The sequence below is a fragment of the Coturnix japonica genome, chromosome 2 (assembly GCF_001577835.2).
Source record: "Coturnix japonica isolate 7356 chromosome 2, Coturnix japonica 2.1, whole genome shotgun sequence".
In the NCBI taxonomy this organism is placed as follows: Eukaryota; Metazoa; Chordata; class Aves; order Galliformes; family Phasianidae; genus Coturnix; species Coturnix japonica.
This window is the reverse complement of record NC_029517.1, coordinates 105,077,446-105,103,279: the sequence shown is the minus strand read 5'-3', so window position 1 is coordinate 105,103,279 and position 25,834 is coordinate 105,077,446. Positions and strand designations below refer to the sequence as shown.

At 37.3% G+C, this 25,834-nt stretch overlaps 1 long non-coding RNA gene across 1 annotated transcript; it reads right to left on the bottom strand.

Annotated features, from left to right (window-relative positions):
* Positions 1-1,176: 1,176 nt before the first annotated feature.
* Positions 1,177-6,922, bottom strand: LOC107310220. The gene is made up of 3 exons (XR_004306248.1): positions 6,276-6,922; positions 5,162-5,224; positions 1,177-3,680 (listed from the first exon to the last, which is right to left on the bottom strand). It is a non-coding gene; the product is annotated as an uncharacterized LOC107310220 (long non-coding RNA).
* Between the last annotated feature and the right edge of the window lie 18,912 nt (positions 6,923-25,834).

Below are 25,834 nucleotides of genomic sequence, written 5' to 3'. Positions count from 1 at the left end.
AACTATCCCAGATGACCCAGATTTTCCTCAGCAAGACATGCTATTCATCTTCATCACAGCTGTTCTCTAGTTGGGAGCTACCTATTCTTGTGTTCAAGTTCTAAGAACACAAACAGGTATTCAAAGTGAATAGATTAACTTCCCTCCCCCCCCAAATAAATAAATAAATAAATAAATACATAAATATCTGCTTTAGTATTTTAATTTTAGGGAAAAATCATGATAAAATTAATCCTTTAGCTTCCAGTAATGGAATATATATATATATATATATATATATATATATATATATGTATTAAGAGGGGAAAATAAAGTGAGAGATTTAAAGTCTTTAAGAAGAAAGACTGAGTGTCATCGCTTCCAGAAAAACTCCATGAATGGACTAGTGTGTTTTTTATTGCAAAAGAAACAACACCAAACCCAAACAAACAAACAAAAACCAGCCACAGCAAGACTAGGAGAAAAAGAAAGAGGAGAAAAGACTAAGTTGTTGCTTATTAAATTAATACTCTCTAAACTGAATGAGAAAGAGATTCTACAGGAAAGAAGTACATGGTCACAAAATTACACAATCTAAAAACAAATCACTGAAGTATTAAATTAATTTTTGAAGAAACAATACACAAGGAAACACATTAAGTTCTGGTATTTTTTCAATTACAGATGCAGGAGTTTGCACCCAAATATAGTGTTTTGTATTTGATTTACTTGCTGGGAGGTAGGAATGGAGGGGTAGTGAGAAGTTGACAGCTCTTTCTTGTGAATTCTGGAAAAGAACAATTTTCAGCATAAAAATGTATCCATCCTCAGCACAATCTTACGTGCATCAGATAATATTAGTAGGCTGTCAGTTGTTAAACATACTTGAATGAACAAAGCCTGAAGTTTGGTCAGCTCGTGGCTTAGATGTCTGCCATCAGCCAAGGAGCAGGGAGAGCTGGAACCAGAACCAGACAAGTACCCTTGCTGTGATAAGACTTTTTATCCTGCTTTTTCCAAACGTGACCCAGATTTTACTACATGTTCCACACTCTCCATGTGGAGAATTAAATGAAAGCATCACATTTTATAATTTATTCTACAGTAGTTTATAAATTACAGTGAGTTTGGAGACAGACGTATTGGGAATCCCAGTTTCTCCTCCCCACCCGCTCCCCCTCCCCCCTCCCTCCAGTACTGTATATTTGTGAAGAGGATTAGTGGAATATATTAAGTGTGTGTGTGTATGTATGTTTTGGGGGGAGGCATTTGTTGAAAGTTTGGGAGACAGATAGAAAAGATGGATAAGTAATTGAAATTATCTAATTGAATTAGTCTGGGTCTTCTGCTGAGCAGTAGAGGCCAATGGTCAGTTGTGTGGTTCAAGAAGTGTGGCAGAAGGGTGGAAGGCACAATGGTGATAGAATAGTGAATTAGATACACAGGAAGCTATCTGTTAACTTGAAGTATTGCCCATACTAAAAGTATCCCTTAAAGAAAGCCTCTGTTAATACAGAGATTGAGAATGCTACGCCTTGATTCTCTGCAAAAAGTGAAAAACAGAGCTCTGCTATGGCAGGATTTCAGCCCAGACGTGCCTAACTCCCAAATGTATTTCTTCTCACTCCACTGTGCGTATGCTTTTCATTCAGTGTATTTTATTTACTGGGAGATTTCCAACTACACCATTTCACAAGGCTCTGATTATGCACTATCAAGCCAAGACAATCTGCCAGCTGCACCGTGTAGCATGTCACTTTTCTGTGCAAAGGAGAAAAGGAAAGAAAAGGCTTGAAATGGCTTTCTGTGAAAAAGAGATATTTCCTTGTGTTGTGTCAGCATGCTACATGTTGGTCTTGTCCTGCAACCTAGCTACAATATATATAAATATATATATGCATATATGCACACAGTAATATTTGTTTATGTTTGTTCATTTGCAGTTTGTAAGTAAAGGGCAAACCAATTAGATAAACAAATATAATCTCCTAAAAAAGACACCATACTAAATTATACATCTGACCATGTGTTCACATATCTAGCTACTTTGTCCTCCTAAAGCATCCATCCGTTCTCCAGCTGTTAAACTTCTACAGTAGACATATGGTGCAACTTTTAATGTTTTCCAGTAAAAGTTAAAGGGTTAAACTACAACCTTCTCCATAAAAACAGGGAAATCTCCAAGCAACTGACAAAAATCTTCTTAGGAATTGTTATGTTCAGCAGCAACAGCTGAAAGCATTTAGCTTATGAGCCAGTATTCATCTTCAAAGACTTCATTCTGCCCAGAAAAGAAAGAACAAGAGATCAATTAAGATCTCATCCAGCATGCAAGTAACAGTGGGAAACATACCTCACACAAGTAACATGAACTTGGAAGACATCCTAAGAAAACCATGTTCTGATTTTCACTTTCTTACCTTTCACAGGCTGAAAAGGTGATGCTTCAGGCTGAGACGACCAATTAGGGAAAATGTGAACAAAAAGAAGCTTTGGGGGTGTGGATGTGAAAGAGGAAATTATATGCAGTGTACTGTGTTCATCATTATTTAGCACACATTGTCCAGATGATAGATGACCTGTCCTCTTATTTAGTGTGATGTCATTCCCATGCAAATCTTGTAGCATACGGAGTAGGAAAACTGCATGTGGTATATTTTGCTATGTAGCCCTCAAAGCAACTCCATAAAACAGTCATTTTTATATTAAACATGGAATTAATTATGATATTATAAGTTTTCATAGGAAGGGCTGTAAAACTACTGTTTATTCATCTGAAAATGGTTAATTAGGTTTACGTAGAACAGGTTTTCACATTTTGTTTAGAATATTCCATTATGCTTTCTGAAGAAGTGCAGCTCTCTTAGACATGGGTCTAAGCATAAGTATGGGAGAGCTGTGCTTGGATACTCCTGAAGATGAAAGTTTTTGTGATCTCAAGCCAGTTTGGCTCACTATAAAAGTACAGACGAAGACTCTTACAGTGGTGAGAATTTCCTCTGACTTCCAAAAAGAGAGCTGATGTAAACTCCTCTCACATTTTAATGGTAGGCAGGAGCTGGTTTTGTGCATGGAGAGTAATGGTAAAAGCCTTTAATTCCACTAGTTTTCTGCGTCAAACTCAGAACATTTGCAAAGGTGGGCTGTATTTTTGGGGGGTTATATTTTATGGTCATTGTAAATTCTGTGTTCCAAGATCTTGAGACTAAGAAGTTTGATGTAAGAAAATGTATAATGTGTGACAACAGTCCTTATAAATCTTAGCTACATACAAAAGAGCAAAGAAAATAAAGAGACAGTGAACAGACTTTAAGACCAGGGAAATAAAAAGAAAGTTTGTTTAAAGAAGACTCACTACCAAACTGGTTTGACTTGAATTATGTTTGTAATCAGGAAAGAGGCCATGTTATGTGAAGTGAATATAGAGAAATATTCCTCTAGAGGGAGAGAATGCTTAGTAGAATTTATCATGGCTCTAAAAGGGCCACTTACTGTGGAGCAAGACTAGGAGCACCCAATTACAATTCAAAAGATCTTATGAAGTGTGACAATAAATGACCCAGTATAGCTGAGTTCACTCATGTGCATATTGGGTAAATTATATTTTTTTGCAATTTAAAAAAAATTTCTTTAAGTATCAAATTAACGATTTTTTTTTGCCCTGTCTGGTTCATTCTGCGGATGTATCTGTCCATGCAAGCCTGGAAAAAAGGGGATAAAAGCAGCTGGACAAGACTTTCTCAGTTTCAGTGTGTTCAGTGCGTCCTAGCAACTCAATAATTACTAGAGTAATCTAGTTTTGAAACCAGCCTTTGATTTTTCTTCTGCAGTAAAAATTCTCAGCATGGGTAATAAGCAGCATGCATGTCTCCATATTGCTTTCATTTATGTTCTTCTACAGATTTTAGGGGAGAGATACCTAGAGACTGAAAACACTGAACAGTTTTGAAGAACATTCATCAGTTTGCACATTTACTGCAAGCCAGAACCTTCATGGTAATTCAGTTCTGACCAACTGCAAAGCAGCATATCAGATTATTCTCTCATGAGGAATAAAATTATGAGCTCCATTTTGGAGAGAAAATAACAAAACATGACAGTTGTACGAAGCACTGGTTTGACCAACATTCATTAACTGAAAGTTCATTACAGAGCCTCTGATTTTGAAGGCATATTTAAGTCTCAGTTTGGCCTTAGAAATCAGGAAAGTAAAAAGCTTATCCTATAAAACAAAGTCACTTTCAAAAGAACTTTTCAGTATGGACCTTCTGAAAGAAGTGGTTTCCACAACTCTCCCTTTAACAGTTCTTCTGTAAGAGACCATAGTTGTGTCTTATTTCTGCATGTACATACACACAAAATAGGATTTCTGCTTTATTACGAACATGTTTACACAGTCACAAAAGTTTTGGGGAGTTACAGATGTGGAAGCCCCACTCAGTGCAGGTGCATTTTGGTCAAGCTTTTTCCTTATAATAGCATGATTCATCTCATTTAAGACACAGAAATGAAGACAAAAACCACAGGCACTGATGTGCAACATTGCAGCATCCTGTGTATAATCCCTACAGGAAGGATGCCTCCACAGTTTACAAAACCTTCGTCTTTTTTTATCCGTTTTAAACTTCCTGAGTATAATTTTATTAAATATGAGCAACTCTCAAAGACATCTTTTCCTGTTCCTATACAAATATATTTTCTCCCTCCACCTCCCTCCCTAAAAAAATAAAGCACATTGATAATAATCCTTATTCACACATTAAGCTTCAAAAGTACTGGGCATTTTAATGCAGGGGATGAGTTGATACTGTTGGTGGGATATGTTTCATTCTCACTGTAAATCTGGAGAAAGGCAACAGCACCTTGAAATGGAACAGCTGTTAATATTTGTGGCAGCTATTTGTATGGTTTTTTGCTAGTACATGCTGGGGACAGACTCAAATTACTGACTTGAACAATTTGGTATGTAGATAATAGGAAACGGTGGTTGGATAATGTAATACGGTAGTGCCAACAGTAAGCATTATAATATGTCAGCAGCTTTTTATTGAATTAAAACATGAATTTCTAGGTACCAAGTTCAGTGCAGTTTCAGTGCTACTACTTTGCACTTTCTCTGAGCACTTTTTGTCTCAGAAGTTCTAAAAAAGTGAAATGTAAGTGAGATACAAAATCTTCTTACCTCTAGGGTGAAATTGAGCAGCTGTTTAACATCACATACAAGAGCAGTTTAGGACAGCAGTTGCTAATGTGGGAAAACATACCCAGATGTTGACTCCTTGTCATTTTAAGATCACATCTTGCTTAGATATTAATGCTCAGAAGACAGAACTCTTTTATGCCTTTGAAAATTCTGTTTTCCACTTGAATTCAAATATGAGAGGAAACCATTATTTTGTCCACATGAAAAAGCAAGAGATATACATATGGCTTTACAACAGTTCTCAGAGTCCCTGGTCTCAAGACTTTGCTTTCTCAAACTTTGGTGCTGTGGTGACTCATACATGCACACATCCATCTCAAAAAGGATTAGTTAGGAGAAGGAGAGAGGACTTATTGCCCTTACTTTGAGACAAGGGTCACGGAAAATTGGAAAGGGTCCTCAGAAGTACCTCAGGTACCTCAGAAGATAAGGGTACTCAGAAGTATCCTCAAGAACTGGCAGCTGGCATTGACAGATACACTGAAAGAAGTCTCAGAATGAGGAACTGATTTTCCAGGCTAAAGTACATAAAATTCCCATAGTCTTATCTGATTTAGGTCTTTTAAAATTTTATTTTTCTGTTCTTTTACCTGTAAAGCTATTTTAAATCATGGAAGGTGGTTGAACATGTCTGCCCAGAAATAATGCACCCCAACAGATGTCTGGGTGCTCTGCCTACCTTGGAATAACACAAATTGCCTTTTTATATACAAATATGAAATACATTGAGGTTATACATTATTCCCTGAAGAGTAACTCAGCCACCATGCACACAGCTAGCAGCAAGGTCACAAGACAAGAGTACACAGAGTTCTGTGCAGCAGCTGACTTGGTCTTTATCAATAAGCAGTTCAATCAGAATTTCCAGCTCATGCAAGTACTGTGTAATTTAACTGAGGGGGGAAAAGAGTATATTATTGCAATGTCTAACTTCGGCATCCATTAGTGACACACTCTTTGATATTTTGCCAGACCTCTCAAAGCCCAAACACTAACTATTCTGCTTTACATTTATCTGTTCCAGTTAATCTCTTGTCCATGGATTGCATTAGCAATACAACAATATTGTATGTTTCAATTGATAATGACTTACCAGCACCATCCCAGAACAGATGTTACATGGAGCTGAACCTTCAGGCGTGGCTTTGGGAGTTTCCAGTCAAAGCACATGACAGAAGACTGAGTCCATTAGCCTGAGAAACAGATGATTACTAATGGGTCTATATGACAAAGTTCTTGGCTCAGTCCTTTACAGGGACTGAACTAAACCAGGAAAAAGTTCACCACAATGACTGCCAGGAGGACAGCTGCTTAAGGAAAAAGAAAAAAAAAAAGCAGTGACCTACACTTCATTGTGGAAATGGGTGGAGTTCAGTCAATATACAAAGCACAGATGCAAAGTGAAAAGAAAACCCTGCTGCTAAGTAACTATGTGAAGTTTTCAACAAAGTTGATTCTGAAGCTCTGAGCAAGGCAAAATATCTTTAAAGAAACTGTCAACATAAAACATGTATGGTATCCTTAATGGCACACACTGAAAATAATGTATTTGTTTGTGGTACTGACTTAAGTCAGAGCCTCAGTGATGTTTTAACTATAGTTGACTAATACACTTAACTACAGATGCAGACCATACAGACGCCTGGGTAACCAATGCTTCCAATGCAGTGGAGCAGATCTGACCTGTCCTACTGAGGCAGATAGAAATGTGTTTAGCAAGGTGGAAGTGATAAAATCCCCCATCCCTGGAGGCATTCAAGGCCAGGCTGGATGTAGCTCTGGGCAGCCTGGTCTGGTGGTTGGCCATCCTGCACCTGGTAGGGGGGTTGAAACTGGATGATCATTGTGGTCCTTTTCAACCCAGGCCATTCTACAATTCTATGAAAATAGTTCTGAAGACTGTTTATTAAGGTCATACCAATGGTTCTAACTTCAGTTAACATTTAAAAATAGCAGCAAAAACAAAGACATATGTTAAGTAAAGTTAGTCAACAGTAGCAGAGCAAGCCCACCAGGCAGTCCAGGATAGAATATGAAGATCCTAACTGTCTTATCTTCACTCTCCTTCCCAAATAAACAGGAAGATTGAAAGGAGGGTAACGGGGTTAGAAGGAAGGCACCAAATCTTTTTGCTTCATCACCTTTCCAGAAAAGAGCAAAGAAAATGGGTAGAGATTAGAAAACATGAAGAGAAAAATAGTTTGCTGCCAAAGAGGGGAAAGATCATAGCATTCTTCAATTACAAGAAGAACTCTTGTTGAAAAGAAGAAAATCATCTGTTCTACTTGTGGAAAGAACAAGCTGTGACAGCATCAAAGGTTATAAATTAAGAAAGAGCTTTGGAATAGATTTTCTGGGAAGGTCAGAGAATTTCTATTGCTAGGAAAGGATAGATAAACATGCTTCAGGAAAAAAAAAATATAGGTATAACTGGTCTTGGTTTATGGATCTGGTGACTTCTTGAGGGCTTTTCCAGGGACATTTTCTATTACTTGATGACTTAAGCAGTGATGACAGACTTCACAGGTTTTACTTTGAATTCTTCAGATGTCATTAAAATTATCCAGACCACATTCTAACAGTTCTTATCATTGCAACAATTTCTCATTATATAGATAAACAGAGCAAAATTTTCAGGAAGAGATAACAATATTTACTTATCCAAATACATCAATTTAGAAATAGTATACAGGGTGAATATCAGTATAGCAGGCAGAGAAGAAATGCATTTCCATTTCCAAGAAAGCAAAGACCGGAAAGGCCTGTTCATGAAAATATGTTTGGAGGAAGAAGATTACTGCAGGAGAGTGGTATGCAAAAGGACATTGTAGGCCATTTTTTTTTTCAGGTGACTGAAAATGACCTTACTGATTGTAAGTATAACCATTTCAGTTACACATCTTTACACATCTACTGAGGTTGAATGCCCCTTATGTAAAATTTCCATTATTGTTACACATTCCGTTTTATTTCAGAGAAGTCTTTATTCTCATTGTGAAAAGTTTCTCTCTTCATTTTGTACTCTTGTACTTTATAGACCTTGGTTTGCACGTACAAAATAACTTTTAAAACATGACATCAAGAAGTATCTACACAAATAGATAATAATTACATGACATCATTGTAGGCCAGTCTATTAGATCAAAATTTAACTAGCCTTTTTCCTCTGTTGCAAACCCCATGAAAGAGCTGATATTGCCATTGAAATCCCTTTTATATGCAAATCAAGACGTCTGTCTAAGACAAAAACAAATATAATTTGAGTTGTTAGCTATAGCCTAGAGACTCTGCTTGCAGCATTTGGACAAACAGAAGCAGAGACTTCTCCCCGGTGATCTTTTTTTTTTTTTTTTACACAGATCAAAGACTTTCTAGCCTTTCATGGCAGTCAGTTTAGGAATTAAAAGATGGCTTGGCCTTATTCAAGCATAAGACTTCCATAATGCTTGGAATAGAATTCAAAAGGCTTAACAAAACATATGTGTTAGAATTTGCACTTCTCCTTTATACTTGGAATCAAATAATATTTTCAATGTTAACTAGGATTTTTAAAAAAACCAATCTTGTCTGTTAGTTAATAAAATGGTGCAGATGTTTTAGCTGTACAAAGTCTGTAGTATGTTTATCTGCTTGAAGAAATTAGGCCCTCACTCCTAGATGGATTGAGTTCAGCACTTATTTAAATTAAACCAAACTAGTTTATAGAACAGAAATGACGTCCTTAACCATTATCCAAGTATTTTTCCCATTGCTGGTAAACATGTGAGGTCTACCTTTGTAAGAAAATAAACATGGGAAAAAATTCAAAGTGAAAGTGCATGTGAAAATAAAAAAAACCACAAAAAAAACAAAAAAAACCAACAAAACCAACAAAAAACAATCAGCTAAGCAGACAACGTCATTTTTGGAAGGATAGATGAAAGATTTCTCAGGTATTCCTGTGTAAAATGCTTGTAACACATTGCAGCACAAATGGGCTTCTCATGTAACACTCATACAGTATATCACAGCATTAGCTCATCCTCTTGAGCATTTATACTACAACTCATAGAAGCTAAGAGTGCAGAGCAAGCCCTGCTACACCAGAATGAAGAATGGTATGCCAGGAAGAGAATAAAGCCACTGAATACAACTTGTCTCCAACTCTGAACTTCAGCTTCGTATAGATGGATGGCAATTCAGGATAGCTGGTGTAACATGGTGACTTGTGCATTCCCCCAAAACAGAAATAAACTTTCAAGTATCTGAAAACTGAACAGTCTTCTGAGCCTCTGCTTCTAGCAACCCCCTATCATTTTTCGGTGGTGCTATTTAAAGTAACATCTTCTTACTAGATGTAAATGACTGAAGGAAAAAAACAACACGTCTGTTAAACAAAATAAGAAATAATTATTCAAATAAGATGCATTACACTGTAGCCTATGGTCTGCAAAACACTCAAATTACTCTGTCCCAAACTTAAAAAATTGCTTTTTTTTCTTGCTATTTTTTTTCCCTCTTTGTTTTTTTTTAAAAGACGATATTACGAGCATCCTATTATTATTAATTTTTTTCAGGTAAATGGCATAAGACTGAAAGTTGTATTTGGCTAATTTAACACTTGATCATGATCAGCAAATAAAATTTGCATTGTCATAGTCTCTGCTGAATAGGGAGAAAGGTTTAGAATGATTTTCCATTTTAAATGGATAGAAAATATTCACATTGCAACAGCATTGTTTTGAATGATCACTATTCATTTCTAATCATGCCATGACTTTGAGAAGCAACTGAAAAAAAATAATAGGTTAATGTCTATACTTAGACAGATATTACTTCACTTTGTTGCGTTGTTTCCTTCGTATTTTATGAAGAATAAGTCCAGTATACTTTTTGACAGAAGCTTGTTTCAAAATATCCTTACTTATGACATACAATAACACTGCCTACTAAGTAAAATTACAAAAACTCAGAGAGAAGTGAGGGAGATGAAAGAAGTGAAGAAGAAAGCATGATATTCTTTTAATCTTCTTTGGATTCTCTGTAATGTCAGTTACCAATAGATCTCCTTTCTCAAGCAACTGACACAGGACTTGTTCCAAAGATAGATCAGCAGAGCAAAATGCACAGTAGAGGGAAAAAAAAACACTGGCATCAATCTCCTAAGAAGGTATTCCCAACCAAGCCAAAAGCCTGGTTTATAAATCCCACAGGGACGATCATCCATTTAGCCATCTGCAGACCAAACCACAAAACACTCTTTCTTCCTAAAAAGAGAAAATCATATAAAGTCAGATGTGCAGGGAAAGCAAAATCTTCTATTCCCACAAGCTTCTGAAAACATAAAAGATTTGCAGGTTCCACATCCCCTGAATTTTTTTATTCTGCCTTTTTTTTTTTATTATTATTATTTTTTATTCTGCAGGGAAAAAAAAAAAAAAAAAAAAAAGAAAAAAAAAGGACACAGAATATTTTATCAAATGTAAGTTCTCAGAATTTACAAAAAAAACAAACAGGTTAAGTGGCACATAAATAGATTTGCTGTTCATTGATATACACATGGATTAAAACTTCAAAAATCCAAGTCTGTAGGTGAAAAAAACAGGGGAATTAAATACCCCAGAGAGAAGAGTGAAAGCCATGAGTTTAGTTGCTGTTTTGTTTTCTAAATATCTCTTGTAGAGATCAAGGTTGTTGAAGCTTAGGACAGGGAAACACTGCCTTGGACAGAATACCTCAACAGGAAGAGCAAGCTTCCCCCTAAGTTCAGCTGTGGCTATGAAGTAGAAGACCTATTTATAGAAAGATGGAGCCAGAAAGCACCTCAGAATTTCCCATTTCTTTGTAGGATTCATTACATCCTGCCAATTTAGGCAAGACCCAGAGTGCGCCTTCAGTTGAGAACAATACTCCAAGAAAGAATTCTCCTTGGTTGAAGAGGATCTCCTCAATGATTGTCCTGAGAAAACTGATGCACAGAAATCCATGGGCACTGAAGGGATGCACTTATGAGTGCTGAGGGAGCTGTAAGAAGTGACCAGCTTTGTACCCCTCACTACAAGAAAGACATTGAGACTCTGAAGTGTTTAAAGAAAAGGGCAACAAAGCTAGTGAGGGGTCTGGAGCACAAGTCTTATAAGGAGATGCTGGAAGAACAGGGATGAGTTAGTGCTCATCCCCACTTTTACACAATTCTTGCCCTTTTCCTACATTTCCTATTGCCTACTTTCCCGTCCCCATCACCCTAATTTTCGTTAGTTGCCACTCTCTCTTTCCCATCTTCCCAGCTGACTATTATTGCTAATAAACTGGTCAGAACAACATTTGAACGTTTGCTTCTTAATCTCATGCCAGGCATAATATATCTAAAGAACCTTGCCTCCCTCCTATAAATTGGAGCAAGACAGCTGTCCAGAGAAGTGATAGAGTCACTGACACTGGAGATGTTCAAGAAACGTTTAGAAGTTGCACTGAGGGACATAGTTTAGTAGGAAATATTGGTGGTAAGTGGACAGTTGGACTCACTGATCTTGGAGGTCTTTTCCAACCTTGGTAATTCTATGATTCCATGGCAATCTTTTATGATGTCATGAATGGTTGTGTAGATACAGGGAGAGCAGTGGATGTTGTCTATCTTGACTTCAGGAAGGCTTTTGAATTTGTCTCCCATAACATCCTCACAGGTAAGCTTGTGAAGAGTGGGACAGATGAACTGTTAGTGAGGTGGATTAAGCACTGGCAAACTGTTGGAGCTCAGGCAGTTGTGTTTAGCAGCATAGAGTCTAGTTGGAGGCCTGTAGGTACTAGTGTACCACGGGTTGGTATTAGGTCTGGTCTTGTTTAACGTATAAATCAGTGATCAGGATGAAAGGAAAGAGTGCACCACACAAAGTTTACTGATGATACAAAGCTGGGAGAAGTGAATGACACACCAGAAGCCTGTGCTGTCATTCAGTGAAATTTGGATAGGCTGCAGAGGTGAGCAGAGAGGAACCTGATGAGGTTCAGCAAGGTCATGTGTAGAGTCCTGAGCCTGGAGAGGAATAATCAGACATATCAGTAAAGGTTAAGGGCTGACCTGCTGGAGAGGATGTCTGGAAAAGGACCTGGGTGTCCTGGTGGGCAACATGTTGACCATTAGCAAGCAGCTGGCCCTTGTGGCCAAGAAGGCTATTGGTATCCTGGGATGCATTAAAAAGAGTGTGTCCAGTAGGTTGAGAGAGGTGATCCTGCCCCCTACTCTGCCCTGGTGAGACCACATCTGGAGAACTAGGTCCACTTCTGGGCTCCCCAGTTCAAGACAGGAAACAACTGGAGAGAGTCCAGCAGAGGGCAACCAAATATAATGAGGGTCCTGGTGTGTCTACTTTTCCAGTTGAGAGACTTGGGACTTTTCAGACTGGAGAATAGAAAACTGATGGGAGATCTTATGAATGCATAAAAATATCTAAAGAGGAGATGTCCAGTGGATGGAGCCACACTATTTTCAGTACTGCCTGGAGACGGGGCAGTGGACAGTGGGTCCAAATGAACACAGGAAATTCCAGCTAAACATGAGAAATATCTTCTTTATTTTGAGGGTTACAGAGCAAATTACAGAGAGTTGTGGATTCTCTGGACATATTCAAAATCTGCTACTACACTTTGTGACACAACCTACTGTATGGAACCTGCTTCAGCAGAAGGGTTTGGACTCAGTGGTCTCCAGAGTCCCCTTCCAACCTATGATACTGTGATTCTGTGAAACGTGAAGGACTGTCCCAATATACACTATCAAAAGTGTTTGTTGTCAATTACTCTAGAACTCCATGGGTAGAAATGTGCTACCATTGTGGCAAGGGCTGACTGAATACAACAGACAGTAATTAAGCTGAATTAGAGGGAAATGTAGAATGTCATAAATCAATCCGCAGAAAGCAAAGGATGCTATGTAACTTTTCAGTATTTCCTCTCTTGCAAGTACTTCTTATACATATTTTTTACTACTAATGACTACCAGCCTTTTCTCTCTTTAAATGTCCTTTCTCAATGGTTCTTTATATGATCTAGACACATTAGAATTGAAAGAATGAATAAGTACCTCATTTTTCTCTCATGAGATGCAAGTACAACACATTTAAACTAATAAATGTTAATTCTTAATTTTTAAAAATAGTTTTATTACTGATAATGGGAATTTTGGTACTTAACCATTACATTTGTCAAGGGTCATCTTTGATAATTGATAACAGTGTGCTCAGGATTAATATTAACATGTAATTCTAAGCCAATTTTGTCTTGCCTTAGTGGATTAATTTAATGTCATTTTAAAGGCACAGCTTGGTGTGACATCATTACACTGCCAGATTTATATTACCCAATGAAGTCACCATTACAGCTTCTCATAATTTTCCTTTTTCACTGGGGGTCTATTATGCCATTAGTCCTACTCCTCAGTTATGAATCTTGCTTCTGGACAGGTAACCTTTACCTAGAATACAATATTTAACTCACAATAATAGTCAGAATTACTTAAAAGCGACATTTTGATTAATAAGCCACAAAACATTATTATCAAATTCCAATGTATTTCACATGCATACAGACATCAGAAACAGCATTAAACTGAATTTGCAATTTTAAGATTGAAAATGCTGCCAATATTTCCACTAGAACAAAAGTTCTTTCCAGTTTTTCAGTCCTTGCTCAAAACCATGTTATTTATTGTTTCTAGCACAGAAATTTAAGAAAATGCATATGAAAGTACTCAGCATTATGTGAAAAATGTGTATTTCCTATTCCTTCTCTTCTTAATGTGTGACTTAATAAGTTCGTGCTTACTACCTTGTGTAACATCACTAATATATATATTAGGTGTGAAATTAATACTTTCTGCAAAAACATTAGTTTTGGCAGTTCAAATGTTTTCAGCTACAAGCTGTACCTTGAGCAGGCTTCACATTTACATCTGTATTCTTACCCTCTGCTCAGTCACATTTTCTCATGTGCTTTCTCTCAGCTTCAGTTTCCTGGATGACAAGGAGTACTACAGACCTTATGTTTCTATCATAGGATTTGAGTGTCAAAATAGATCTCTCCATTTCTTTACATTTGAAATTATGTGTGCATATGTGTGCGTATTGAATTGTACCACACCTCTCATTTATGAAGAAATGTTCACATTAAAATGAGGCAATACATGGATAGCTGACTGTGGCTGTCAGATAGGAGTAGGCTTTCTTTAAGAAGATTCTTTAATGCAACAGAAACTTATGATCAATATATTTGCCTAGACAGATAATTTGCGTAGCTATACCTTAATGGGTTTTGAAATTAATTTCAGATAAACAATCATAACTTTGGTGCCTGGGTCAGTACGGGTGGATGAGACAGATTTATGTTTTCATATATATGTAGCATTTTTGTAACTGAGGGAAAATAGCTTATTGACCACCTAATCATATGAAGTATTCCTTTTGCAAATTTCAAATGTGTGTAACAAATATATATGTGTGTGAGTTCCTTCTTCCCCTTCCCTACTCAATAGGGTATAGAAAAGGGAAAATGATGGAAATGTGACACCTAGGAAAAATAGAAAGTCAGAGAAAAAAGAGGAAAAAAAAAAAAAGAGGAAAAACATGAAAGATTAATCAAACTGAGTACTCACCTTCACACAGTTTTCCCAGTTTTTTCATTTATCTGACTTCCATTTGACCATTCAGCTATCATCTCTTTACATTTAACTCCACAAATTTAATTTCAAATGAGAAAGAATTATCTAAAGATTGTTCTTTTTTTCACAGCATCCAAGGTATTTATGGGCATAATTTTCTTCCACAATCATTACCTAAATCTTCTGTTTGTCTCAGGGCAAACAGTTCGCCCCACAAATTTTTCACTGTCAAGTTCAAGAAGATTATAGGAGTTTTTATTCTTTTTACAATTAAACTTTTCATTCAATGATAAATTTACAAAATCTCACCACATGCATTTGCTTTCCTTACTTACATTTCAAAAAACGCTAGAAGATGGAATGAAAACAAACAAGCAAACAAACTATATAGCTTTGCTTAAACAAGAACTGAATATCAGTCTTTGGTTTAACCATATTTTACATGAAATGATCAAATGTCTGCATCCCTGCCAACTAAAGATAATGAAAAAAATACAAACATGAGCTTTGTCCTTTGTTACAGGGTCAAGAGATACAATCATTCACTTAAACTATTAAATGTAATGCATACAGGCATAGGGAGATGAAAAGTGCCACTTTAAATTAGCTTGACCTGCAGTGTTGACTTCTAGACAGATGGCATAATATACCCTGACTTCATTGGTGAGGCATTAGAAATACTCAGCAAGAGACCATTGTGATATTAAGAAAAAGCTTAGAAACAAATTCAGACTGAGAACCAAGAACCTGCTGTCCCTCTGCGAGGCTCTTGGCTTTCCTTTACCAGACCTATTACAATACAGAATGAAGTCTTCCCAATTTTTTGCTAAAGCAAAGCAGTGCTAATGCAATGAGCAGTCATTTGCTACTTTGTTGTCTACAGAGTAGACTTTAAAGATGGGATTCAGAGTCTTAACAACCAGACTGATAAAGAGAAAGCCATTCAAAGGAAATGCATTCTTTCCAGGAGAAGGAACAACTAACTGTACCAGAACCTCAGTGTTTGACATAGCTGGCAATCCTTTTAAGGAGGAGTGAGCAGGCATAAAAATTAGGCGGATCCTTAAATCTGCATGTAGTATTTCTCATGAGACAGCAAGGGTGATCTAAAGAACTCTTTTCTACCCATAAATCTTCCTACTGTTAGCAGAAACTGATAGCCCTTCCCCCTCACCCCCCAACACACACACTTATCAACTCCCACTTTTTTAGTAAAGTTTAAATCAGAAGGGAAACAACTTCCCTTTTGCGTTCATTCTTGAAAATGGGAAGGATGTCTCTAAAGTGAATAGATAATTCACTGTCTAAAATCCTGAGAAACAGAAGCAAGGGTACAGAGAGCAGATCACCAGCAAAATAGCAGGGCAGATAAAAACAAGGAACTGAGGGCTAATAGCATCTTAGTGAGTCAGAGGCAGGAAAGAAATTAGCCATTTTCACAATGCATGAGAGCTGGCATCATGAAAATGGTTGGCTCCAAATATCAATGATTTACATCCATCTGTTTCTTTACCAGCATGGGTTTGTTGCTGAGCTCTCAGGGAATTTAGATATTATGGGATCTAAATGAAAAGGACACATCACAATACAAATGCCCAGCATTCATTAAACAGGGTCAGCCACAACTTCAAAGGTCATCTGGGGTTTTGGGTTTTTTTTTGTTTTTTGTTTTTCGTTTTATCTGATCCATTTAAAAAACTAAAGAAAATAATATCCCTGAAATCTCCTCATGCTTCCCTCTCCCACAAAGGCAGAAAGAATAACAAAGGGCAAAGGAAGTTAAGAAAAGAGATGATGACATTGGATGAGTCTTGCACAGGAGGGAGTTGTGGGATGCTCTGTGTGCCATGTTTGCATTACTTTGAGTAGTTCTGCCTAAGTTTCTCATTCTCTTTGGTCATTTTTTTGTACTGAGATAATCCTAAAAGAAGCCAGACTGGTATTTATTCAATAAAATGTATTTGATTTAAATTGTTCCAGCCAGTGACCACACTTTCCATTTTGCTTTAGAGGCACAGCATAATCTTCTTCTTTTCCTTCACTCTCCAAACAATTTATTATTTTATGGTCCATAAACTCGAGGAAGCTCTCATCTAAAGGAAGACAAGAATTAAAAAATAGGAAAATATTTTGTCAACTATAAATCAGCTTTACACAAAACTACAATCAATCAGCTCCAAATTCTGGCAGCATTTCTGGGGCTTTCAACACAGGTTTCACTATACTGTATAGATTCTCACGTCATTTGCCTTTCAAAAATGTGTTTCACCTTTGTTAAATGCCTTGCTGAAAGCCTGCACACAGAGAAATCAAACATATACCATGGTTTATTTTCAGCACAGAACATCTCTTTAGGTGTGTAGGATTTCCCCAGATTTTAAGAGTATAACAAGTAAATGCCTTGTGTTGCTGTGTTTGGGCTTTTTTTCCTCTTTCCTAATAGTTAATCTAATAAAAGATTCTTAATCCTTCAGATACTGCCTTGCCTAAAATTAGGCATCTAACTAAGAAATTTAGATTTAGCCTTCACCTATCCAAGGCATTCTGGCACCTGCTTTATTAACTCAAAGCACCTTCTTAAATTTGAACATATCTCAGCACCAACACCAAAAGTGTTGGGAAGTTTCCATTAATCTCTGAAAAAAATAAAACAAAACCAAAAACCCTCCACATTTATCTCCCTGACTAAATTTAATCACACGTCTTACAAATGTTGGCTTTTATGACTAATGGAAAGTCAAAAAAATCTTTCTCTGTGTATTATTTTTAAGGTTTTGGAACACAGTAGAGCTTTCTGAGCAATCACAGCACCGTGCACACATACCCCGCTTCTTATTTGTACCCTGATAGCACCAAGGCAGTGGATAATGGTCCCACTGTTACATTTACTGTACAGACAAAACTTTTGCAGCAACCTTTGCCAAACTTACAGTTCAGGCTAACACAGAGCTGGAGCTGAAGGTCTAATCAGAGAGCACTCAAAGCAAGAGAGGGAATATTAAAAGCTCCCTAGCAGTTCGGGGCAAAGAGAGGCCTCTAAGTAGGGCAGATCTCCATTCCTGGCTGTCAGAAGGCCGAGTTGTAACATGAGCTGGGCTCCATTTTCTTTTCCATTTATATAAAAACCTTTTTGTTTCTTTTGTTATAAACTTAGACCTCCAGAATAAAGCCCGGAGGAAGGGGGGAGGGAGAGGAACACTTGCTGCCTGAAAGATGCCATTTGCTGTTTGACCACCTCCTGCAGCATACAGCTCCCAGCTATCTAGGCAACTTGCTGAAGCTCCTCTATGACAGCTATAATCTGTTAAGAAACAAAGTACTTGTTCACGTCCAGGGAATCCAATCCAGTCCTTTCCCCTGAGAACAACATATTGCAGAAGAAATACTAAAGCAAAACAGGAAAGGAAACAGCCTTGTTTCCTTCTACAATATGTGCAGCATATGAATATATAACATAGAATTATTGTATAGGAGTCTTTATGAGCTGTCTTTATATGCTGTCTTTAGGAGGCATCTTAAGATGGGACGTCTTTGTCAAATCAAGACTGAAAAAGCTCATGGCAGAGAGGAAGAAATCAATACGATGAGAGCAGGGTAAGCATATTAAAATGCATTTGGCATTATGGAAGGTGAAGGGAGCAAACCTTGAATGGAACAAGATAAAGCTGGGAGAGGCCATAGGAAGCTACCTACAGGGGCATCTGCATCTGTCAAGAATGCTAAGTATAGACAGTGATACAAATCACCCAAAGCTGCTGAGGGTGGTGGTATTCCCTTAGTACTGCAAGAACAGGAGCTTGGTATTTGGAGCATGATATGGCATTTCACCTGTGAAGCTATTTTCCTGATGAGGCCAAATGCAACTGTGTTCTCAAATACTGGCACAAGAAAGCAAGTTGTAGTAGTAGTGAATCTTGGTACTTATACACCGGAAATAGAGTGAGGTGCAATGAGCAACAAGTTACTAATTACTATTTAAATCTGAGCCTGCTTTATTTTGTTAATTTAAACATAAAGAAGGAAAGATTTTTTTAAAAAGTACAAATTCAGTTCAGAAAGCACTGATATGATTATAATACAGTTTCAATGAGGTAAGCTGCTAGGGGAATCAGTCAAGGTTTGCAAATGATAAATAGCCAAAGATCTACCGTGTGATAGGATCTTTTATATTTCCCTTACCTCACTTCAGTAGGGTCTGTGGTGATAAGACAAGGGGAAATGCTTTCAAACTAAAAGACTGGAAATTTAGGTTGGATGCGAGGAAGACATTTTTTACAGTAAGGGCAGTGAGGCTGTCCAGAGATGTGATGGACACCCTGTCCCTGGAGACACTCAAAGCCAGGCTGGATAATGCTTTGAGCAACCTAATTGAGCTGTAGGGTGTCCCTGTTCATTGCAGAGCAGTTGGACTAGATGGTCTTTAAAAGGTCTATTCCAACTCAAATAATTCTGTGATTCCGTGATTCTGTGATAAGCTAAAGCTTGAGTGGTGGGTCTGCTGTGCTTTACTCTGCTTAAATCTCCATGCTTCCTCCACCCTTAAAGCAAAAATATCTGAGCAGCCCCAGCTGGGCTGTGATCTGTAATGGTCTGAGGTAAAAGGAAAACAATGGAAGAAATTAAGCTGTTTTCTTTCTCTACCCTTCTCCCATAAGGTCCTAGAAACCACATTTTATATCAGATTTTAAGGGCTGAGTTCTCAGCCAGAGTTCTGTAAAACATGCTTTTTCATGTTAGAAAAACAGAAAATCCAACAATTTCAACATGTTAAGTTCTACTCTGTAAATCAGGCTCAATTCTACCTCCCGCTCAGTTCCTCCTCTTTTCTTTAATTGTTCCAAAACCTGTAGTGGCAAGTTTGACTTTTTGCCAAGTTTCAGTGTGAAATTTTATGGATGAGATAATATAAACTTCTGTAAATTGAAGTAGCAAAATGCTGCCAATTAATTTTAACAGTAACTGGAAAGAGGAATATTGCTTAGCCCCTTTTCCCTGATTGTTATTAGCAAGTGCTGAAAGAGATTACTTCTCATACATAGTATTTATCTTCTGCTTCTGCTTACTAGTGATTTGTAAAAATATTACTTGCATACAAAATATATACAAGAGAAGCATTTAATAGTGCAGACATATGGAACATAAGTCCCAGTGTCCTATATCACACTTCTTTTCAGTAGCACAATTCCATTCATTTAATTGATTCATTTCTGAATTATAAGCAACAGAAAGAGAGCAAAATCAGAGCATTAGGATTATTCTCTGTAAAATTTGGTTTTAAATGTTAAATAGTCAGTGCCGCAGTGATCAAAAGGTGCCACAACAGTAGCAGCATCTCTGTTATTCTGAAATTTTCTTGCTTGTAAACTTCAGACAAAACCCCTTTTTGTTTGTTGATGTGAGCATTTTAACAGGAAACAGGAGTTCAGCCACTAAAAAGCACTTTTTTTCCGACACAAATTTCACCATTGTGCTGTGATTGACAGCCATCCCAATGTCTATAAACAACCTACAAGCCTCCCAAATTGACCATTCAGTTCCTGCGTCCAACATTTAAACACTGAGCGGGTTTTGCGCTCAATAAAATTCCTTTTCATTTCACCCTGGGTTGCCATGTCTCTTCAAACAGAGACAGAAAAGCAGTGCTCTGTGTCAGACAGATTTTAATTTTCAGTCCTCATCCATTCGTACAATGTAGACACAAGCAAACAAACCCTACCCAAAGCCTAGCAACCCACCGTTTAAACAGTCAATGCGTATGAGCTACGGGATGAAGGCCTGGACCTGTTCACACATGAATAAAGAAGATTAAGATTTTCTTTCAAAGACATGAAGCCTTTTTGACAGCCTGTGTCAACAGCCCTGTCTGCCTCTCAATGTGAAACAGTCTTCTATCACAGGTTCCCACAGGGAGGTCTTGCTTATTAGCATGCTTTACACTTCCATTCCTTGTCAGTATTTAATTTAAGAATAAGGGTGCAAAGTTTTGCAAACTCTTACTTACCCACAGTGAAAGGATAACTTACTGGAGACGCTGAAAGGAAATACCAGCTAACAAGAACACCTACAGGGGACGTTTTTAAAAGAGGATAACCTAGAAGGAGTAAAAGCAATGGATACAGAAGTGTTCTCTATTAGCCAGTGATGAAATATACCACTAAACCTGAAGTGAAACACTATCAATTTAGCACGATACATCTTTAGAACTCCTGTCAGCCTACATTTTAAATATAACACATATGCCATTGCTGAGGGCATTTTAACCAAATTTTGGACCTAAAATGACCCCAAATCCCTATCCAAACAGCAACAACAATGCCGACAGAATGCATATATAAGCACAAGCCTGAAAGGGATCTCCAGGGGCATCAAACTGAGTCCACTGTTATCACAGGAAATATGACATATAATCCTTTCCATAAACGACCAAGTGCTCTTCTAATACAGCTGCCTTTCTTGCATCACTGTCCATGGCAAAAAGTCAAAAAAGAAAAAAGGTTTTAATTGAGGGGAAAGATTGGATCTAGCAGAAACAATGTAGATTCCATTTTTCTGAAGGAACAATAGAGCCAACTCACCATTACATCTTGTCTTTATCATATTGTTTATAATCGAAGTATTCCAAGATTCCAATCTTGCAAACTCTTATGAAGCCATTTACATAAAGAAGTGACTGTTCCTAATGAAGCTATCTGCATCACACAGATGTAGAACACATGAAGCTTTTAGGATTAGGAACAAAATTTTTGGAAAGTAACAGAAAAATGCCATACCTCCTTCAGCACTGGCAGAACTTTTGTTTTCAAGAACAAGTGGAAATGTTGAGTGCTGTACTAATTCACTGCTTGGGTAAAAGCACAGATTTGTTATCAATTTGTTTGCTTAGCGCAATATCAAGAACTTATTTAGAAATTCTCACACGAGAATGTTAGAATGTTCAGTGCAAAAAATTATCTCAGCGAGGAACCGATTATATCTTAGTGAAGTAAGTGGGAAAATATCCAACTGTATCTCAATATTGGACTTAAATCAACAGAATTAAATGAGAACAGTCCTGAAAGTCAAGCCACAGTCATGGGAAGCAACATCTCAAGAAGTAAAATGATAAAGATTTACTTACAAATTTACTAATTGTTTTTTTAAAGTTCAAAATACATTGCATCTATATGTTTGAAGGTTTTGCTTTGTTTTTATAAATCTTGCTCTGAAATACAAGGAAATGAATGTTTTCTGTCTGTAATGTAAAATTCAATGATGAGAGATGCAGGGGAAAAAAATAAAAAAAAAAAAAAAAAAAAGCTGAATGACCCTGTAAGTAGAAGTAAACAGCTAAGACAAGGAAGGATAACTGGGATTACATGGATCAACATTTAATGCAAAAAGAATCTTCCTTTAAAGCTATGTACTGTACACAGTAATGATTCATAGACTTTCATGAGTATCTGCACAGCAGATGCTTTATTAGCAGTATTCCTGATTTCCTCCTCAGTGTCTGAAAATTGCAATTGAGTGTGTAAGATCTAATAGCATTACATTAAGGGTACACTTCTTTTTACGTTGGTTCAATACATCCCAAAGAAGTATTCTAGAATTTTTATTTTTAAAGCAGTACACACCAGGTTCTACAATTTCATTATACCCAACATTTAATTCTGTCAAGCAAGTATGTGACTCAATGCACTACAGCTATAACTCATAACATATTTAGTTATTTTCTCAAAGCTACATATTTGCTTAACATAAATAAATGTCATTTCAAGTTTTAATTTGCTAAAGTTAAATTTGTCTAGACATCTAGAGAAAAATCACTTGGGTCAAAACACACAGATAAATAAGCAAAGAAGATGTACAAATACAGAGTGTGTACAAAAGTCTGGATTTTATTCTTTCCAATGGCAGTTATTTATGGGTATTCATTTTGAGATGGAACACTAGGTTCTAGCAAAAGTTAGTGGCAGGTCTATAAATATGGCATCATTTCTAACATAAAAAAGTAAAATATAATAAAATTTGAGTATTCTATTTTTGATTGGTTCTTTAGAATTATAACAAAAAAAATGAAAGCATATGTCCATGCCTTGCATTTTTTTTCTTGTTACAAATGAATTTATTCACTGTATTTCAGAGTCTCAGTCTTTTGTTTTGCTTTGTTTCTATTTGAGACAGATGCACTGCTTGCAATAAAACACATTTTTTTTACATCTAAATGTACGGCCCATATTATTTGCAAGAAAAGCTCTCAAAGCAGTTTAGGGACCCCATACTTGATATCAATTGCAGGTAGAAACTCATCAGAGTCAACACTTTAATTAAAAGCGGGGGGGGGGGGAAGAAAAGGAAAAGTAAAAAACAAACAAACAAACAACAACAAAAGGGACAATGAATTATTGTTGACTATGAATAAAAGGAAAACTTTCACATATAACTCTGACATATTTTCTTGTTAATGTTCACAACCGAACAGGCTCCATAATAAAGTACAACAGCAAAACCTTGTGAAGTCCCCTTGCAGAGTGTCCCTCCATTTTCCCTTATTGTTTCCCCATTGACCCCAGCAGGCTGTGATTCTGCCAGTGGTGTTTCAAACCTTTTGTTCTTGACAGGTTTCTCTTGTTTCCATCTCCAAGCCAGATAGGTCATACTTTTCCCTGGAGGCATTTGGATTTACTGTCATCGAGCACAATGAGAATAGCTATCCTTCTAGCAATTCTCATAGGGTTTCTCTGAAGCATGAGATTTGAGGGAACAGTGGTGTTGTAATTTCATAACTTCCAGTTACAGCCAGCAGGAGTAAATGTGACCACGCATATAAAATACTTCTCCAAAGCCTTCATGCATGCTAGATGCACTTGATAGAGCAGAGAGGACAGAGTATGAGACTTGTTTCAAGTGCATGCCTGATGACAGAAGGGAAAATTTAGGAATAAGTGCCATGGAATAGAGGCCTGAGAGACGGGGAAAAGGCTGGCACATGGGAGAGGGAAGGAAACATGGGTGTCACTTAAGTGTGGGAAGCTACTCCACTCATTTTATCTGAGATATCTTTGGAAGAAGCTATTATAAAACATAGGGAAAGCTGGTAGCTGCCAAAGGCACTAGCCAGCAAAATCCGCACCTAACTGAAATATGCTGGCATTTTCAGATGTTTCAATGACCAGAGAAATCCAAGGCCTGTCTGTGCAGCAGAGATGTGCTCCTTTACTTCATCTGCTCAAACTAGCAGGTAAAACCGTAGCACAGAAGTGCCCTTACCAGTATTTACTCAGGCATGCCATGCTGTCCCAAACATCCATGGACCCTGAAATTCCATAACTGTAACTCTCTTGTTTTTCTATCACACATGCAGGACAAAATTGGGATGAAATGGGTTTTAGTTTTGCCTTTCTATAACTTGACATTAGTAGATAAAAGTTTCAGTGTTCAAGAGGTTTATTGTTCCACATTGCTCTTAGGGTTTCTGCGTGGTACTTTAACACACATGTGGTTTCCTTCTGCATACTCAGAAAAAAATAGTTCTGAGGAAGACTTTTTTTTTTTTTCCCCCCCAAAATGATTTAACAAACTGGTGGAGTTTTTAATCCAAAAAACAAAATCATTTGTTTTGAGCTGCCTTTGCAGTGCCTCCTATATTTTTTTGTATGCTCAAGTCACTACTTCCTTTGGAATTCCTTAAGTTCCTCCCTGAGTAATAGGCTGAGAGAGGTAACATCTCTTGGCAGCTTCAAAGGAAATTTTTTTGGGGTACTGAAATGTTTCTGTACCCCCAAAGAATATTTTACAGGTAATCATTGACTTTCAAATGTGGCTTGGATGTTGAGGTGATCAGGATTCACACTTTTCAGAGCTGGTGCTCTGTGATACCCACAGCTCATAAACAACATGGCACTGTTTATTCTCAGTCAATATTTTCAAAGGTAGTTTTATCAGCAAATATATTTCAAATATAATTTTAACTACCCTACAATTCTTGGATGTATCCCTATATTGCTGATGAACTACTTGGCTACAGAAACACAATACAAAATCTGAGATTGCCGTGTCTGCTTTCTCATCACATTACGGTCCTCGCATCTTCTTGATGCTGGGCGTTTGACCTTTCCTGTTGTCCTGTTCAGGCTTGTACCAAATGTGGGGCAGAACATCTACCCAGTAGCCTCTTGTCAGCAAGTGGACTCAGGCTGAAACTGACAAAGAAGTTCGGCACCCTCACTATGGTGAGGTTGGTTGAGCACCCTCAGAAGGGAAGGTAAATTCCTTCTGAACACTTCAGTGCACTAATTCTTAGCCTCTCTCTTAATGTAAGGAAAACAAGGGAGAAGGAAAGGAAGCTGGGAGGGCAGTACAGAGTGAAAACAATTGGCTGAAGAACTGGATAGTAACAGCTTTTTCCACTGACTATGTCCAGGGAACCACAGCTTTGGCCATGGAGCACAGCAAGTACTGGCTCACTTTCTAAACCTCCAGTCTTCCTTGGTCCTGGATCTCAGACAAGCATAATGAAATGGGATCAGGGCCCTTCTGTACATACAAACAGCAAAGAACATCAAGCACACAAGAAGATACATAAATGACTAAGAGGGTGATACATAATGTACATGTAGAACTACAACTTTATATAACAAATGTGGATATTGGATTCATTTCAGTGCTGGGCCATAGTCAACAATGTTTCAAAATTCTGTGGCAGGATGTGTCCTGTGATCAGATTTCCTGTTGTTCTGATACACATCTTACCTACACCACAAGGGTAAACAAGGGAAAAAGCAGTTGCCCAATATTGTCACTATTTGTAATACGTTCGACATCCATTCACTTTACACATCTTGTTCTAATCCTAAAATATTCAGCTTTAAAATGGGGCATTTTGCAGACTTTTTTTTTTTTCCCCCAACTTTATAACATCAGCACAATATATTGTGGGAACCCTTCATCCAAAGTTCCAAAATTACACATGATTAAATAAAGTCATTTGTGATGATTAAACAGTCAGCTACTGAAAACCTATTCATGGAGGACAAACAGCT